This window comes from Macrobrachium nipponense, chromosome 40 (genome assembly GCF_015104395.2).
Source record: "Macrobrachium nipponense isolate FS-2020 chromosome 40, ASM1510439v2, whole genome shotgun sequence".
NCBI lineage: Eukaryota > Metazoa > Arthropoda > Malacostraca > Decapoda > Palaemonidae > Macrobrachium > Macrobrachium nipponense.
The window spans coordinates 17,549,708-17,566,975 of NC_061101.1; the positions used below are offsets into that span (position 1 = coordinate 17,549,708).

General features: G+C 45.8%; 1 pseudogene; it reads right to left on the reverse strand.

The window, feature by feature from the left end:
* The window catches only part of LOC135211960 (uncharacterized), a 122,681-nt pseudogene that overhangs the window by 74,038 nt on the left and 31,375 nt on the right, over positions 1-17,268 (reverse strand).

Below are 17,268 nucleotides of genomic sequence, written 5' to 3' on the forward strand. Positions count from 1 at the left end.
TAAAATAAGATAATAACAAAATTACCACATACACAACATGCATGAGCATAGCGGATGGATGAGGGCTTTCCTTTACCTCCAAAATAATAACTGGCATAGTACTAGGCTAGCTAGCCTAGCCCGCTTCCAACACACTACTCACGCATTAAGGTGAAATAAAACAACACTTTCGTGAGGGAACCAAATCGCTCATGAAGGACGATGACTAACGAGGGAAACCCTCTAATTAAGGCCAAAAATGTAAAGGTTGAACCATAATACATAAGCCTATCGATACACATCAGGAGCGAAATGGTAAAATTTCACAACAACAGTAGCACTTACTGTGATGTGCAATATTGGTGAATTTAAGATATTCATCGAAAAAAATAAAAAATAAAAAATAAAAAAATTTATTTTAAAAATTGAGAAGACTGAGTAACGCAGTACGTTGATGTAAACATGGCGGTTCCCTGGATGAGGGTTCCTTCCACATACGCAACATGCAAACATCTCAACTAAAAACTTCTCAAATAAGGACAAACTGTTGTCTGACCGCGTTCGAAGTCAATAATATTATACTCAACTTAGATGAAGATGCTCTTGAAGATCAGAAGACATATTTAACAAAAATTATTGAAAAGGATCACAGCGAAAAATAAAACTGTTCGCGTAGCGAGTGCTATGAAAGGAATGACGTTTCTTGGCAGAGGTAGCGGTGGCGAGCGGTAGGTGGTCGTTGTAACGGCACCTCTCTGGCGGGGGATTTTGAGAGGAGAATGATATTGGGCAAAGTATCCTGTGATAAGTGGCTTCCACTTGCCCCTGTTACTATACCGACACCCTTTGGGGGTGATCGATCCAGAGGTAGTAACTCTGGCATTCCATTGGCTTTTTTCTCTGGTATATTTAGCATTTATTTATACCTAGAAATGAGTGCTATAGGTACATTTCACTGGGCGACACAGGTCAATCCCAGAAAATGAACATTGGAGATGTTGTCAGAAAGCAGCTGGGTAGAAGCATGAGCTATGGAAATCTGAACTTTGTCTAATATGGGCCCAGGGAGACTGGTATGTCCATATCACTGATATAAGGCCTATATGATCAATGAAGTTTTGTGAAACAAACTTTACATTATCACATACCACACAAAGATATAGAAAAAAAATTCATAATTTTCCCTTTGATCTGATTTTTCCCCCTCAAACCAGACCTCCAATTTAAGTAAAAATAAAAATGGATAAGGTAAAAGATTAATACTCTACTTACTTAAAAGAACCAACCCCTTTTCCATTGTTCAATATGCTGTTGTCAACTTCTAATGGCAACCCAGCTATCTTGTAAGCAGTATGAGCACCAATACTTTCCGAGTTGGTGATAAGTTCTGACCGCATATCAGAAAAACTCTCTTCCTCCATGTTACACTGGTCCCCCATTCTCCTCATGGTTTCTCTTAAGCAAATATCTACAAGATGGGCCAAACTTTAGATGTCTGAGGGAGACCGCTGTCAATGTTGAATATCTGGTCTAAATAAAGAAATCAAAATTAACTATAAGTGAACAAAAAACCACACTAGTTAGCTTGCATTACTTATTACGATACATACAAGTTTGCAAAACTGGGAAAATTACATTACACACTGCTGGAGTGCATTAGATAGAGAGCAAATTTCTGTAAAAGAAAATTACATAATTATCAACATAATAGGTAAAATGATATTGTTATGATACAATAAAGTTTCATACATACTTACCTGTATATATCTATCGACTCCGTCGTCCCGACAGAAATTCGAATTTCGCGGCGCACGCTACAGGTAGGTCAGGTGATCTACCGGCCTGCCACTGGTGGCAGGACTAGGAACCATTCCCGTTTTCTAATCAGATTCTCTCTTCCACCTGTCTCCTGCGGGGAGGCTGGGTGGGTCTTCAAAACATATATATCTGCCAGGTAAGTATGTATGAAACTTTATTGTATCATAACAATATCATTTTCATACATTCAACTTACCTGTCAGATATATACATAGCTGATTGACACCCTTTGGTGGAGGGCAAGAGACAGCTAACTACTGACTAGACAGGTAAACAACATTTGTAGGTATTTATAGACCTTGGTTCCATCTGTGTTTCTAGACGAAGGGTTGACTTCCTAGCTATTGCATAGGAGTCTGCTTCGTCTCAAGAGCCTTAGCAAGATAGTGATCTGTGGCCAAGAGTTCTTGTGGGTCTACCGATGGGGTCTTATCCACTTACTCGGTCGAGCCTAATTGGCATTTGTCAATGGGTGCTAATCCGCTTATATGACAATATGCCTATGCCTATTGGCATAACTATGGAGCGCAACACCGATCCCGATCACCTGTTCCTAACATGAGGGTTGCGCGCTGGAATTGAAAAAGAGTTATCCCCCAAACTCCTTTCAAACCTCAATAAAATTCACTAAGTTAAAATAAATTCAACTCATTATTCAAGGATCAGTGTCGGCTCCTTATCCCAGCAACGTATCCGCTGACACGTATAAACCAAGAGAGAAGGATCTCTCGTAGGTTAACTTGACGTCCTTCGTGTAATGAGCAGTCAACACATCGTTGCATCTCTCATATGTTAAAGCTAATATGTCTTCCTGACATATTGTTACGAAAAGAACAAGAATTTGCAAAAGCTCGCACTTCATGAGCTTTTAAATTCTCAGCTGTTTGAGGGTATCATCAAGTCACTTATGAAGTGCTTTAGAGATCACCATTGTTTCAAAGAAGACTAGGACTTTCTTTGAACTGGATCTCATCTGGATGAAGCCTAGAGCCTGGCTTGCGCCTGGGCGCCTGCCTGGCTCCTTGCGCCTGGCTGGTGCCTCGCACCTTGCAGAGCCTTGCGCCTGTTGGAGCCTCGCTCCTGGCGCGTGGCTGACTTCTCCCCACTTGCTGGAGCTTCGAGCTTGTTAAGAGTCTCGAGGAAAACTGGCGATGTCCACATCGGACACTTTTTCCCGATTTGTTCGCCTCTAGCGCACTGTGCCAGGTTGGAGGCCCACTCCTTCTCTTCATCAGACAATGACAGTGTTCATATTGACTGTCTTTCTCTGGCGTCTCACGCCTGTTTGGCATTTGGCGCCTGACCCTGGCGGCTACATTGTCCGAAAGTCCTGAAGATCCACCATCGTTTATCAGGAGACTGGAGAAGGGTGGAAGAAATTCTTTCACTTTGAGCTTTTCGGCCTTTCTGGCAAGGGGAGGTGATTTTAGTCAGCTACATCCAGTAGATGATAGGAAATCTAGTCCGAGAGAAGTCTTCCTCTGAGGAGGATCCTTATTGAATACTTCCGTTGCTAACGAGTTCTCCTCCTACATGTTGATGAGTTTTCTCGTTGCAGAAGCTTCCCTATCCTTGCCCGAAGGAAGGGAAGGAGCCTCGGAAGTTTGAAGAGATTCTGAGCTGAAATTGGTAGGACTCCTGATTTCTAGCTCTTTAATGTATCTCTCTGAACCTTTTGGGAAGTAGTTTGAGCCCTCATCGCGTTCCCAAGACTCTGTAAGTAAACGTTTAAACCTGTCTTCTTCCGTAGATGACAACGTCAATACATTACCTGGACAACGAAACCTCTATCTGCAAGCGTTGATGCCAGGAATAAAAGGCTTTAGTTCTTTTGCCAAACATACTATGCTGGCCAGAATCCATTGCCGAGTCTTCATAGAATTTGATTCCGGATTTCTAAAGCCCAAAATTTCACTTGTCCTTTTGATCGTTTAGGACCGCCAAGAGAAACATTTGATGAGGAGCAGTTCCATCTTGTCGGAACACGGAATCTGAGGCCCAAATTAGGATCCCATTCTAAGTATAAGATCTCCTACTCTTATCGTATAGAGGTATTGTATAAGATCCCGAAGATCTTAATTCTCTACTATCTCTAATATTCTTTGTCGAGACAGTATATCTTTTTTACTGTGTTCATTGATAGCATAAAATACCAAGGTGATTCTTCCCCTGAAAGAAAGAAGAAAACCATTATGTGTTACAGAGGTATCGGAAGAGGACAGTTTCCCTTTCCATCTAGCACGATCTGCAGCAACTCTATGTCTTTAACATATTTGAAGGAATTATCAAGCTTCCCTTGAAAAATCCTCTCATTCATATTTACTTCTGGTCAGTCTGCACGCAGACAGACTCAGAGTGGATAGGTTTTTCAGGGCCAATATTTATAATAGATTCCGATAAAATCTCTACTCTCTTAGAAAAACCTTCCGACACATGCTGAGAGAAGAACGTGACCTCTGTGAATCCAACCATTACAGAATTCTGTTACCGTGCGGTAAACAGAAAGATGAAAGTCGAAGAGATATCTCTGTTGTAAATTCTCGCAATACTGAAGGCGATGAATTCGAGCGTCACAGCAGTAGATGGTCATTCATGTATGCGAGAATCCCCGTTAATCAGAGACTTAAGTCCGTGATTGTTGGGCAGAGATACGGTTGGTATTCAATCAAAGCAGGGGAGAAAAACATAACCAACCGTGCATCTCGAAGCGGCAGCTGGTACTGAATTGCCTCGGGCAATTCAATACGCAGTAGCTGTTGCCGACTCGTCATCCTGAGTTGCCAAAGTAATCCATTTCCACGAAGGAATGCGTTCGGCTAGACCACCGAGCATAAAAAGATATGCTCGAGCAATTATATTTAGGCGAAACGAATTTCGGTAAATACAAAAGCTGAAATGGTGTTGTCGTGACAAAAATGATATTGTTATAATACAATAAAGTTTCATACATACTTACCTGGCTGATATATACATAGCTAAGACTCCGTCGTCCCCGACAGAAATTAAAATTTCGCGCCACTCGCTACAGGTAGGTCCAGGTGATCTACCGGCCTGCCCTGGGTGGCAGGACTAGGAACCATTCCCGTTTTCTATCATATTTTTTCTCTTCCACCTGTCTCCTTGCGGGGAGGCTGGGTGGGCCTAATCGATATATCTGCCAGGTAAGTATGTATGAAACTTTATTGTATTATAACAATATCATTTTCATACAATCAATTTACCTGTCAGATAATACATAGCTGATTGGCACCCTCGGTGGAGGGTAAGAGACAGCTACTTCTGAAATAGACAGGTAAACAACATATGTTGTAGGTATAAAAAACCTTGGTTCCTACCTGATAGGTGGTAGACTTTGTGCTTTAGCCCAGGATCTGCATCACCTCAAGAAACTTTAGCGAGACATGTGATCTATGGCCAAGAGTTCTTGTGGGTCTGCCGAAGGGGTCTTATCCACTTACTCGGCAGAGCTGAAAGGACTTTGTCAATGGGTGCTGATCCACTTATATGACAACACACTTATGAAGGAGCACACAACCAATCCCGACCACCTGATCCTAACCACCATGTTAGTATTAAAAAATTGCTCCGAGTTATCCCCAAACTCTTCACAACAACCATAACTCTAATCCAAATTGCACACGCACACATTATTTTCCCCAAAAAAATTTATGATACTCGTCTAATAAAAGATATCACAAGAGTTCCTTACTGAACGAAAGTGACTGGCCGCCTGTGCGGCACCTGCCACCTGCTCAGCAGAAGTCTAGAAACAAATATCTATTAGACTTATGCATCATTTAAAGGATTGTTGTTAGCTCCTGTACCCAGGATTGTGCCCGGCAGACACAGAAAGGACCTAAAGAAAACACTTTTTCGTAGGTCACACGAAAACGTCCTTTAAATAGTGAGAAGCAAACACTGAATTACATCCAATATGTCGCTTCCAAGATATTCTTTAGTGACATATTTCTCTGAAAAGAGAGAGACGTAGCTACTGCTCTCACCTCATGATCTCTCACTCTTAGGAGTTTCAAAGAGTCATCCGTGCAAGCCTTATGAGCGTCGGTAATGACGTTCCTGACAAAAAAGGCTAAAGCATTCTTGGACACTAGGTCTTGATGGATCCTTCACCGAGCACCAGAGACCTTGTCTAGAACTCCCAACTGTTTCTTTCTCTGCATGTAAAACTTTAGAGCCCTTACTGGGCAAAGAGACCTCTCAGTTTCCCTGCCGACGAGACCCGATAAGCCTTTAACTTCGAAGTTTCTCGGCCAGGGATTCGAAGGATTTTCATTCTTCGCCAAAAATAAATCTTTGAATGAACAGATGGCTGAATCTAGTTTAAATCCCACTTTATCACTAAGGGCGTGCAGTTCACTAACTCTCTTAGCCATCGCCAGTGACAAAAAGAAACAAACATTTCTCGTTTAGGTCACGAAACGAGGCCAAAATGCAGAGGTTCAAATCTTGCCGAGGACAAGAACTTCACAACCAAGTCGAGATTCCAGTTAGGGGGAGATGTAATCATAGACTTAATGGTCTCAAAAGATCTAATCAGATCGTGTAGATCTCTATTATTGCCAGATCTAGGCCTCTATTTCTAAAGACGGCCGAAAGCATACTCCTATAGCCCTTTATAGTGGCTACGGAGAGACGAGATTCCTCTCTCAAAAATAACAGAAAAATGATATTGTCATGATACAATAAAGTATGTTCATACTTACCTGACAGATATATATATAGCTGTATTCTCTGACGACCGACAGAATTTCAAAAACTCCCGGCAAACGCAGTGGTCGGCTAGGTGGTTAGTACCCATTCCCGCCGCTGGGAGGCGGATACCGGGAACCATTCCCATTTTCTATTCAGATTTTCTTTACCACTGTCCCCTGGAGGGGGAGGTGGGGGGTGGGTACTTGATTATATATATCTGTCAGGTAAGTATGAACAAACTTTATTGTATCATGACAATATCATTTTGTTCATGACACTTACCTGCCAGATATATATATAGCTGAATCCCACCATTGGAGGTGGGAAGGGACAGAATAGAAGGATTTTGGAAACATTTCACATGCAGATGATTGACATCTTGGTTCCCTACCTGTTAGCATAGCTGACTTCGTGATTACTGTCACCCAAGCCTGCTTCTGCTTAACTAGAATTTCCAGCAAGGTAGTGACCTGTACAGCTGGATAGTTCTAGATGATCTGTCAACGGGAGTGTGACCACAATGTGACTAGACCATATTGACCATACTGAAGACAACGAAGCATAATAAATACCACCTAACCTAGCCTCACTAAAGTTAGTCCCATAACTTTCAGGCTAATTAAAGGGAAAGACCGCCTCAAGCGGCCAAACCCTACGACCGTAAAAAAACAAACCCATTAATTAAAATCACACACATCCATTTTCTAAAGGATGGGGTTCGTATTGCTTCTCGTCCCCAATACTGTATCCGCGGAAATGTATGGTCCAAGCGAGTAGCAATTCTCATATGTTGCCTTCACATCTCTGAGGTAGTGTGAGGCAAACACAGAGTTGCTTCGCCAAAATGTGGCACCCAGGATATCACTGAGTGCCATATTTTTCTGAAAAGCCACCGAAGTAGCTACCGCTCTAACCTCGTGAGCATTAACTTTTAGCAGTTTAAAGATCACCATCCGTGCAGGATGAATGAGCTTCCCTGATGGTATTTCTCAAGAAGAATGCCAGTGCGTTTTTAGACATGGTAATTCCGCCTCTTGACCGAACACCACAGGTTGTCTGACGGGCCTCTACATTGTTTGGTCTTTTTCCTTTTCCAGATAAAATTTGAGAGCTCTGACAGGGCACAAAACTCTCTCCGGCTCTCGTCCGACGAACTCTGATAACCCCTTGATATCAAAGCTTTTAGGCCAGGGGTTGGATGGGTTTTCGTTCTTCGCTAAGAACGAGGGGCTCAGCGAACACACCGCATTGTGTTCTCTGAAACCCACATGTTTAGTCATAGCTTGGATTTCGCTAACCCTCTTAGCTGTTGCCAAAGCGGTCAGGAAAATAGCTTTCCTAGTTACATCTTTCAAAGAGGCAGCGTGCATAGGCTCAAATGGGGCTGACATTAAAAACTTTAAGACAACATCTAAATTCCATGAGGGAATCTTGTCTCGTGGAGCTTTTGATGTTTCAAAGGACCTCAATAAATCGTGAAGATCTCTATCATTCGATAAATCCAAGCCTCTGTGTCGAAAGACCGTTGATAGCATACTTTTGTAGCCTTTAATCGTTGACACTGAAAGTTTGTCTATCTCTCTAAGATGTAAGAGAAAATCAGCAATCTGGCTCACAGAGGTCGTGGAGGAGGAAATATTTTTCCTTCTACACCAACCTCTGAAGACAGCCCACTTCGATTGGTAGACAGCTTGGGAAGATGTTTCTTCTAGCGCTGGCAATAGCTCTTCGCCACCGATCTTGAAAAACCTCTCGCTCTGGCCAACTTTTGGATAGTCTGAATGCAGTCAGACTCAGAGCGGAGAGGTTTCCGTGATACCTCTCGAAGTGGGGCTGTCTGAGTAGATCGATTTTTTCTGGAAGTGTCCTTGGAAATCTACCAGAAATGACATGGCCTCTGTGAACCAGTCGCTTGCAGGCCAAAAGGGGCGATCAACGTCATTCTTGCTCCTTCCGACGCCGCAAACTTCCTTATTACCTCTCCCAGGAGTTTGAATGGAGGGAAGGCGTAGAGATCCATCCCCTTCCAATTCCAAAGCATGGCGTCTATTGCTATTGCTCCTGGGTCTAGACCGGAGAGCAGTAAATCGGAAGCTTCTTCGTTTTTGCTGTCGCGAAGAGGTCTACCAGTGGGCGTCCCCAAAGTTTCCACAACTCCTTGCAGATCTCTGGATGGAGAGTCCATTCGTTTGGAAGCATTTGATGTCGACGGCTGAGGAGATCCGCACGAACGTTCTGCCGTCCTGAAAACGAACCTCGTTAGAATCGTTACATTTCTCAGCTTCGCAAACCAAAGTAAGATTTCCCTCGTTATCTTGAACAGGGAGCGAGATAGAGTTCCTCCCTGTTTTTTTGAGATATGCGAGTGCCGTGGTGTTGTCCGAGTTGACTTGTACAATTCGTCCACAATCCTTGACTCGAAGCATTGAAGTGCCAAACGAATCGCTTCTAGCTCCTTGAGGGTTTATGTGCCAGGACCTCTGTTCCCCTCTCAGAGGCCTGACACTTCTTCCTCCCCCAGTGTTGCTCCCCAGCCCGTCATGGACGCGTCTGAGAACAACACTAGGTCTGGGCTCAGAACTTTGAGGACATCCCTTAGATAGCTTGACGGGATCGGACCACCCTTCAAATGCTCTTTGATCGATTGAGGGATTCTCACATCTCGTCTAGGTCTTCTGTTCTTCCAGTTGTCTGCTAGGAAAAACTGAAGCTGTCTGAGGTGCAGCCTTCCCAGAGAAACAAATTTCTCCAGCGAGGAAATGGTCCCCAGCAGACTCATCCATTCCCTTCGCCGAGCATATTTCCTTCTCTAAGAAGACCGATACTTTCTCTTAAGCATTTTAGCTGACGTTTATGGATGGAAATGCTTGAAAGCCACCTGATTCCATCTGAATCCCCAGATACACGATGGACTGTGTGGGGAATCAGATGGGACTTCTCGAAGTTGACCAGAAAGGCCCAGGTCTTCGTCAGCTGTAAGTCGTATGTAGGTCCTCCAAGACACTGTTCCTTGACGTTGTGGACCCGGATCAGCCAATCGTCTAAATAGAGTGAGACTCTTATCTTTGAGAGATGGAAGCCATCTTGCTACATTTCGCATCAGAAGCGTGAATATCATAGGGGCTGTACTCAGCCCGAAACAGAGGAGCTCTGAATTGGAAGACCTGTCCTTTCAGAACGAATCTGAGGAACTTCCTTGACCGAGGATGTATCGGAACATGGAAATAGGCATCTTGGAGATCCAAGGACACCATCCATCTCCTGGTCTCAGGGAAGCTAAAACAGACTGTGCAGTTTCCATCTTGAATTTTTATTTTCCTTACAATAAGATTCAGCCTGCTTACGTCTAGGACAGGTCTCCATCCTCCCGAGTGCTTCGGAACAAGGAAAAGCCTGTTGTAGAAGCCTGGGGAGTTCCGTGACACGACTCTTTTCTACTCGCTCTCTTTTCCAACATCTGATCCAAAAGGTCTAATAAGATCTGTTGCTTTGAATCCTGATAAGAGGGCGAAAGGTCTATTGGTTCTATGCTTAATGTGGTTCGATAGAAACGGGATTTTGTAACCTTTCTCGATCACTTCGAGTGACCAAGAGTTCGCCCCTCTTATCCTCCATGCTTCGGCGAATAGCGCGAGTCTCGCCCCGACTGGTGGTCTGGAGGGCTGAAAAGTCATTTCTTTCCCCTGGTTTTTGAGGGGGCTCTGCCCCTAGGGAAACTCCTCCCTCGAGCAGCAGCTCTTGAAGAGGCTCTTCCACGAAAGGGCTTATAATTCTTCCTAGAAGCTTGCGTGGTTCTTGAAGACATCTGATCAGCAGGACGTTTCGAAGACCGAGACAATAAGTCCTGCGTCGCTCGTTCTTGGAGATTTACTGATAAATCTTTTACCATCGATTGTGGAAAAAGATGAGCAGAAAAGGGAGCGAACAACAATTCTGCTTTTTTGCTTTTTTGCGTTGGCGACACTGACTTAGCTGTGAAGCTACAGAAGAGTGCGCGTTTCTTCAGGACTCCCGACGCAAAATGTGATGCCATTCGTCGGAGCCATCTCTTACTGCTCTGTCCATGCATGACAAATACTCGCTAAGTCCTCCAATGAGATGGAATCTGGGCTTCTAGACTGAACATCCAAGACGCCCAGGACACCATCTAGAAAGTTAAAAACTTCCAAAGTTTTATAAAGGCCTTTGAGATGGTGATCTATTTCCGACAGTCCACGAAACTTTCGCTGATGCCAGGTAAGATCTTCTAGGAGCTTCCACTAAGTTGGCGAAATCCCCTGTGCGGAAGCGGGATTCTCAAGCCTGCTTCCTCTTCTGTCTCGTACCACTTCCCCGATCTTCCACTAAGCCTTGTGGGGGAAGTGCAAAAGAAGTCTTGCCCTGTCTTTTTGGATTCCATCCAATCATGGATTCTTTAAAAGCCCTTTTAGTCGAGAGCGAGGTGGCCATTTTGACAAAATTGGAGTCTTCCTTGCCTTCGAAGAGGTTAGTGCGAAGGTGGAGAGAGGAACTGGAGCTCGAAAATTCTCGGGAAAGGGAAACAAATCTTTTAAAAGACGAGTCAGAGTCTTATAATCCACAGAGGATGAGGTTGTAGGATCCTCCTCCTCTTCCGAAACAGCCTCGCTTGATGATTTATTTTCTAATGGAGACATAGCCTTATTCTGCATTGAACGAGAAGAAACCAAAGTTTCATCTCCCTTTCGAACCGTAGGTTTTGTGTTGAAATCAATTTTGAAGAGGAGAGTCTGCTATGTTCTCCTAACCTTGACTTTCTCTCCGAATTTTCCAAAGTGACGTCATACGATTTCTCTTGACGAGCACTGATATTGTAGTTCTACTACCTGAAAGTATATGGCGCTTATCCTTCTGACTAGCGACCTGTTCTTTTCTTCTCAGGATAACTTTATGCATCAGACGCCTAGCGCCCTCAAAAGCGTCCTCATTTGCGTCCTGGAAAGCGTCTCATTTGCGTCCTGGAAGGCGTCCTCATTTGCATCCTGGGAAAGCGTCCTCATTTGCGTCCTCCTGGGAAGCGTCCTCATTTGCGTCCTGGAACGCGCACTGATATGAAGGACGACAAGCGTCCTACTAGCACTACGCCTCGCGTCCTCAAAAACGTCCTCATATTTCAATCTTCATATCCTTCTTCTGAACTAATACGTGCGTCTGAAGTCTCTCCAGCCGACGTTTCAACCCCGAGCGTCCCGAGAAGCGTCCTTACGAGCGTCCTGGTTTAGCAAAGCGTTTGTTTTGTTGAATATGCTCTTCCTGTAAGTCAAGATCCATTTCTCCCAATTCTATTCCTGAGCGATCCTTCTGAACGTTCTTCGACTCTGGGAAAAGACGACGGCGGCGGCCGCCTGTGTGGCACCTATGTCTTTATCTTTACCGCCAATACTTCTAGAGATCTCTCAGCAGGACTGCTTGCGCGTTCCTGATTGAGTCGATGAGGTCTAGAAGGCGACGGATCACGAAGACGAAGAACGAAGAGAAGCCGCGGAGAACGTCTAGATTCGCTTGACGGGTTAGCCAAAGATCTTTTTACGACTACGTGATCTTTCCTCTTCTTGGCGAAAAACGTATCCAACTGTTGACGAATCGCTTCGAGAGTCTTTTTTGATGGTGAAGAACCATATGATGGAATGAACCATTGAAGAAGATGGGCGAGGGGACGCCTTCTTACCTTCTCTCCGGACTCGAATCAGGACGCTCAGAAAGCGTCCTAAATCTCTTGTGCGGGATACTGTCTTCGAAGTCTTCCGGAGAAGACCGAAGCGTAAATCGAGGCGGAGGACGCTCTCGATCTCCCGATGAAGCGTCCTCTTCCATCATACCTTTGCCAAGAGGTCGAGAAAGACGATGGCCGCCAGTGCGACGTCTTACGTCTTCCTTACCACTCCCACTTGGAGAGGCTGCGTACTCTTCCGTAAGACCTTTCCTAAGAGGGCGAGAAAGACGATGGCCGCCAGTGCGACGTCTTACGTCTTCCTTACCACTCTCACTTGGAGAGGCTGCGTTACTCTTCCGTAAGACCTCCTAAGAGGGCGAGAAAGACGATGGCCGCTTGTGCGACACCTTACGTCTTCCTTACCACTCTCAGTCGGAGAGGTCTTCCGAGATTCCCACCCACGGTGAGGTGAGGACGTCTCAGAGGAAGAAGAAGCATTCCTTCAAAGATTCGCGCTTGCGCGCGATCTTTGGCAGCCGGGTGGGATGCGTCTTCAGGATCTGCCGAAGGGACGCCAGACAGTGTTTAATTCCCGTAACCCTCCTTCGGCCTTCGACATGTCCATTCCCTGTGTTCTGGGAGTCCGACAGAGGTCTCAACCTGGAGGCATTATAGGACCGATCTGACGCCCCCTCCACTTCACTAGGGGCACAACATTATCACTACACTTTTGCACATTAGATTGTAGCACTTTCATTTTCGATTCAAGGTTACGAATCGATTCTAAAATGGTAGAAAGGGCATTCCCTTCGGTAACAATCACTTCCTTATCTGAAGGAGAAATTATAGGGTTATGCGTAGCATGTTCTACATTTATGTTAGATTGAGCAACTTTACTTTGACTTTTTAAACAGAAGCACTCCTGGAGGAAGACCTCCTAATTCTGTCACGCTCAAGTCTACGAATGTAAGATTCATACGCCTTCCATTCGACATCAGTTAATACTTCACATTCTTTGGACCTATCATCCAAACAAGCAAACATGCCCTCTACAATTCACACACACTGTGTGAGATCTACCGAAGGCTTTTGGTAGCCTCACCTTACATTCTTCTACACCACACACCCTGAAACTAGTAGAACTAGATCCAGACATCTCAATTCTAAGAAAAATCAAAGCCAAAATCAAAATCCAAACCACCAATAGCGTATGCCAAATCACTAAGCCAAGTCCGAAACCAAAAGACAATCCAAATACTCAAGTGACAAATGAAGTTTTCGAAATCCTAAGCGGAGGTCTGTAAACAGATGTTTACCGACCGGCGACAGAAGAAATCTGAATAGAAAATGGGAATGGTTCCCGGTATCCGCCTCCCAGCAGCGGGAATGGGTACTAACCACCTAGCCGACCACTGCGTTTGCCGGGAGTTTGAAATTCTGTCGGTCGTCAGAGAATACAGCTATATATATATCTGGCAGGTAAGTGTCATGAACAAATCAGCGATTTCTGTTACAGAGGTACTGGAGGAGGACAACTTCTTCGACTTGCACCACCTTCTAAATACTTCCCACTTCGACTGGTAAACTCGGATAGTGGAAGTTCTCCGGGCTCTAGCGATAGAGCTTGCCGCCTTGCAAGAAAAGCCTCTCGCTCTGACAAGTCTTTCGATAGTCGAAAGGCAGTCAGAGAGAGAGCGGGGAGGTTTTGATGAAACCTCTCGAAGTGTGGTTGTCTGAGAAGATCCATCCTTTGTGGGAGGGATATGGGGAAGTCTACCATCCACTCCAGCACCTCCGTGAACCACTCTTGAGCTGGCCAAAAAGGGGGCTATCAGGGTCATTTTCGTCCCCTTTGATGTCACAAACTTCCTGAGCACTTGCCCCAGAATCTTGAATGGGGGAAATGCATAAACGTCTACATGAGACCAATCTAGAAGGAAGGCGTCTACTGTTAGAGCTCTGGGGTCTTCTACTACTGAGCAAAAGACTTCCAGTCTTTTTGAGAGGAACGTGGCAAAGAGGTCGACATGAGGAGTCCCCCAAAGAGACCAGAAACTCCGACAAACTTCTGAGTGGAGGGTGTCCATTCGGTGTTGAAGGACTGGTCCTCCTGCTCAGCCTGTCTGCCCTCCACGTTCCTTACTCCTTGAACAAACCTCGTCAAAAGGGAGATGTTCCTCTGGGATGTCTACAAAACGAAGGTCTCTTGCGAGCTCGTATAGGGCATACGAGTGTGTCCCTCCTTGCTTTCGAATGTAGGCAAGGGCGGTTGTGTTGTCCGCATTTCACTTGGACTATCTTGTTCATCACTAAAGGCTCGAAGCTCTTTAGGGCCAGGTGTATGGCAAACAGCTCTTTGCAGTTTATGTGCCAGGACACTTGAAGAGCATTCCAGGTGCCTGACACCCCCTCTCTCTTTCCCAAGGTTGCTCCCCAACCTTTTCCAACGCGTCGGAAAACAATACAAGGTTCGGGTTCTGAGACTCTAGGGAAGTACCCTTGTTTTCCTTCAGTGGGAGCAACCACCATTCTAAGTGGCGTTTCATCCAAGCTGGAATGGGAAAACTGTCCGAAAGAAGTCCTGTCTTCATGTTCCACGATTCTTCTGAGGAAGAACTGAAGAGGACGGAGATGAAGTCTTCCTCGAGGAAGAACTGTTCGAGCGAGAAAAGGGTCCCTAATAGGCTCAAACCATTCCCTCGCCGAAGTACGTTCTTTCCCTAAGAAGAGAGAGACTTTCTCTAAGCCTCTCGTTAGTCTCTCTTGAGAAGGGGAAATACTCGAAAACCCCAGAGAATCCATCCGAATCCCCAGATAGACCAACGTTCTGGCTGGGGATCAGATGGGACTTCTCGAGGTTCACGAGCAATCCTAAGGTCTTTATCAGGTTTAGTGTCAAAGCAAGGTCCTCCAAACACTGTCTCTCTGACTTTGCTCTGATGAGCCAGTCGTCCAGGTACAGAGAGATACTGATACCTTTCAGGTGAAGCCATCTCGCACATTTTTCATCAGGCTCATGAAGACCTGAGGAGCCGTGGAAAGGCCGAAAACACAAGGCTCTGAATTGGAAGATCCTTACCCCGTCATGAAACGGAGGTACTTCTTCGACGAAGGATGAATCGGGACGTGAAAATAGCATCTTGGAGATCCAGAGACACCATCCAATCTCCTTGGCGAAGAGTCGCAAGGACTGATGCAGAAGTCTCCATGGAGAACTTCTGTTTCTGAACAAACTTGTTCAGAGCGCTGACATCTAGAACTGGTCTCCAGCCCCCCCGAGGCTTTCGCAACCAAGAAAGGCAATTGTAAAACCCTGGGGAGCTTTGATCCAGCACTAGCTCTATTGCTCTCTTGTCCCACATTTGATCCACCATTCGTTGAAGAGTATCTTTCAACACATGGTCCTTGTAATTGGCGGACAATTCCCGCGGAGTTGACGTCAGGGGAGGATTGTCCAGGGAAAGGAATGAGGTATCCTTTCTGTAGAACAGACATTGACCAAGCGTCGTATCGATGAGTCCAGGCTTCTGCAAACCCCCGGAGCCTGGCACCTACTGGTGTTTGGAGGAACGCAGCTTCACTTTCCCCTTTTAAAGGGACGGAAAGAAGCTCTACCTCCTCTTCTCAGTCGCTTTCTTTTAGAGGGAGCTCTAGAGGGAGGGCCTCCTCGAAAAAGGGCTGCAGAGGCGTATAACACCTTTCTTCTCTCCCACCGTCAATGGTCTTTTTTTCCTAGACGATTGAAGGAGAAGATCCTGTGTCGCTTTCTCCATCAGTGAACGGGAAATGTCCCTCATCAACTGCGGAAGGGAACAGAAAGTCAGACCTGGGAGCGAATAACAATGCTGCCCGTTGACGAATGAGAAACTGCTTTCGTCAGAAAAGTGCTAAAAAACAGATCTCTTCTTCAAGAGACCGGCTCCAAATAAAGAAGAGACTTCCCCTGAGCCGTCCTGTACCGCCTGTCAATGCACGACAAGATCGAAAGGAGTACGTCAGGATCGACGTCCTTCCGAGGCATGGGCCTTCTTGGCCATCACCCCCAAGGGACCAATCCAGGAAGTTGAAGACTTCCAAAATATGAAAGAGTCCCTGAGGAGATGATCCAACTCCGAAAGACCCCAAGCCCCAAGTTATGCATTATGAAGGCTATGTCTCCTGGATGCGTCTACCAGACTGGAAAAGTCAGTTTCAGCCGAAGCTGGGAGAGTGAGCCCCATATTCTCCCCAGTCTGGTACCAAATACCTCTCTTGCCCGTAAGTCTAGCGGGAGGCATGCAGAACACTGTTCTAACTAAACTCTTTTTGGTTAGCATTCAGCTATCCAGAGACTGAAGAGCTCTCTCATAGAAATCGTCGGCCTCATCTTCAGAAAAGCCGACGGACTTTGGCGTCTTGGAGCATGAAATAAGTGAGCGAGGAGAAGGAGGAGCGGCAGGGGTCAAGGCATCTCCGTATTCCTGAAGAAGAGAGCCGTCAAAACTTTATAATTAGACAGCCCTTCTCTGCCGTGAGTCTCGTCTTCTGAGTCCTCTTCCAAGAAAGGATCAGAAGGAGAATTCAATTTCAGATCTGGGTCTTCCTGCCCAATTTCTCTCTCTGCGGGAGACAAACTCCTAATAGGGATAGGGGGCTAAGATCGTGTACGGCGTCCTTATGAATAAAAGCAGACGTCTCGCTCCTGTAAGACTCCTCGCGCTTGGTTGGCGCCTCGCGCCTGGCTGGCGCCTCGCGCTTGGCTGACGCTTCGCGCCTGGCTGGCTCCTCGCGCCTGGCTGGCGCCTCGCGCCTGGTTGATGCCTCGCGCCTGGTTGATGCCTCGGCGCCTGGCTGGCGCTTATCGCGCTTCTCTGGCGCTATATCCTTGTTTGGATGACGCTTTTCTGGCGACTCGCGCCTGGCTGAATCCTCACGCCTAGCTGCATTCTCGTGCTTGGCTGACGCTGCTGGCTTGGCAGACGTATCATGTCTGGCTAAATCTCGCGCTTATCTGGCGCTTCAATCCTATAAGACGCTTCTCGTCTGGTAGAAAACTTGCGCTTGGCTGGCGCTTCGCGCTTGTCTGGCGCTTCATATTCGGCGTAGAC